Source organism: Crocodylus porosus, unplaced genomic scaffold, assembly GCF_001723895.1.
Source record: "Crocodylus porosus isolate Cpor-Errol unplaced genomic scaffold, CroPor_comp1, whole genome shotgun sequence".
In the NCBI taxonomy this organism is placed as follows: Eukaryota; Metazoa; Chordata; order Crocodylia; family Crocodylidae; genus Crocodylus; species Crocodylus porosus.
Window position 1 is genome coordinate 27,066,725 of NW_017728916.1, and position 2,541 is coordinate 27,069,265.

General features: G+C 54.3%; 1 protein-coding gene across 1 annotated transcript in view; it reads right to left on the reverse strand.

Moving 5' to 3' along the window:
• LOC109311083 (dynein heavy chain 9, axonemal-like) overlaps positions 1-2,541 on the reverse strand; it is a 50,852-nt gene that overhangs the window by 23,258 nt on the left and 25,053 nt on the right. The gene's annotated exons all lie outside the window — the stretch shown is intronic.

Below are 2,541 nucleotides of genomic sequence, written 5' to 3' on the forward strand. Positions count from 1 at the left end.
GGGTGGGTACAAGCGAAGTATCAGTGGGTGCAGGAGGGGCATGTGCTCCCCCTCCAGATTTCTGCACCCACAGCAGGGCATGGGGCTGCAGCTGGGCTGAACCACCTCTGGGAAGGAGCCACCTCAACAGCCTAGCAGGCAGAACCCAGCATGGGAGGGAGCACCAAGCTACCATGGCTGCCTGCTGGACCACGGACATGGCTCCTCCTCTATATCAGGGGCAGGCAGTTATTTTGCCTGGAGGGGCACTTAATGAGTTTTGGCAAGTTGCCGAGGGTCACATGGGTAGCCCTGCCGCTAGAAAAGTGCCCCGCTCCCTGGCCACCATCTTAGGACTGGAAGTCCCACCCCTAACCCCTGACCTTTGCCAACAGAAGTCCCACCCCTTGCTGCCACGAGTACTCCTTTCAGCATGGGGGTTTGCCATCCCAGGAAAAAAAAAAACAAATTATATTCTAAAAATCAAACATCTACCACAACATTCATTAATATGATTTCAAAAAATATTTTTGTCCTGATTTACATGTTTGTGTAGAATACATAGAAGTGATTGTATATTAGCTTAAAATGAAATCTTACTCTTATATGTTGTGGGGGAGAGCAAGTAGAGGTTTGTGGGGGGCTGTGGGTATGTGGGGGGGTAGAGGTATGTATGTATGTGGGGTGTGGGGGGCCGTACATGTGGGTGGATGTGGGTGTGAGGTTTGTGGGGGGCTTGTGTGTAGGAGGTTTGTGGGGGGGGGTGTATGGGGGTGCAAGGGAGGGTGTGGGTATATGTGTATGGTGGGCTGTGCATGTGAGACACCCCTACAAACATACATCCCCTCCCTCACTGCCCACAAACCCTGCCATGAGCAGCAGCAGCAGCTGACAGTGAGAACTCAGAGAACTCACAGGCCACAGCAGACAGAGCCCCTATCAGCCCAGACTCCACACTACTGCTGCCCCTGGCCCCAGGACACTGACACAGGCCCCACACTCCTGCCCATCCACTTGCTGCCACTACCCTCCCACCACTGCCCTTCTCCTGATTCTTTCCTACTTTTCCACCCACCGCCGGGACTACAAAACACAAAAGGAGCCAGCCCAGCCTGGCAAGCACTGCATGGACACAGCTGGGAACCGTGGGGACCAAGCCAAGCTGGCTCCTGCTGCATTCTGTGGTCTCAGCTGTGCAGCCGGGAACCACATAGTGCTGGAGCAGCAAGAGTGTTTGGGGGTATGGGGAGAAGAGGCAGCAGCAGCCATAGCAGGCAGGGAGGGAGAAGTGGCAAGTGGGCAGGAGCACAGCAACAGCTGGGCAGGATCAAGGGGCCTGTGCCAGTGCCCCAGGGCCAGAGCCACAAGAGACCCAGGGTGGGGTCATGGGGCTCAGGATGGCAGGGGTTCCATGGAGCTGGGCCAGCTTCCCCTCTCCCTGCTGGCGCAGCCTGGCCCAACTTCATACAGCTATTGCCAGACCAGGTTCCACACTCCTGCCGCCCTGCCCTACAACCCCACTGGCTCTGGCCCCAAGGTACTGGCACAGGTCCCATGCTCCTGCCCAGCTGTTGCTGAACTCCCACCCACCCGCTTGCTGCCACTGCCACTTCCTGCCAGCAGCTGCCAGTGTACCCCACTCCCCTGCCTGCTGCTGTGGTACCCCATGGTTTCTGGCTGCATGGCCAGAATCCAACCTGGCCCCTCCCCCTGTTCCTAGCTGAGTTTGACCTTCTGGACAGAGGGGTGGTAGGAGAACAGCCCCAGGGTTCCTAGGCCAGAAGCCTCTGCTGGGCAGAGGATTCCAGTTGGGGGCTGGGGGTGAGGCAAGGCCAGGTGGGCCTTGCTGCTGAGTCCTGCTGTCCCTAGGTCTTGCGGCCGGCTCTTCTTGGGTCCTGCAACCACTGAAGCCTTAGACAGGTAGCTACAGGCAGATAACAATTTTCTAAATTTTTTAGGGGCCTTGCAGGCCGGATAAAATGACTACAGGGTCGGATACAGCCCACGGGCTGTATTTTGGTCTCCCCTGATCCATACAATACCCTGGAAAAATCTCAGCAAAATGAACCAAAGATAAACCTCAGCTGTAGTGGCGTATCTCTGAAATATTTGGGGCACCTATACATGAGCAAAGAGGCTGCTCTGATGCACTCTAATCACAGCATGTTGTAGCAGATTCAATTTATCAAGTCTGCTGAAGCATAATTACCATGCTCCAAAAGAATCTAGTGTCACATGTAGCAGTGTCCTCCAGCTGAAAAGTGGTTAGTGTAGGTGTTTTAACTAAAACTAGTTTGATGAGCTTTTGTTAAAATGGCCCCGTCACCAATTTTCAGCAGAAGGACACTGACGCAAGTGACACTGTAGATGCTTTAATGAGAATGGCTCTCAGAGCCACTCTAGATTTCATAGACATTAGGGCTGGAAGAGACCTCAGGAGATCATCGAGTCCAGCCCCCTGCCCAAAGGGCAGGAAGTCAGCAGGGGTCATAGGATCCCAGCAAGATAAGCATCCAATTTACTCTTGAAGGTGTTCAATGTAGGTGCTTGAACCACCTCCAA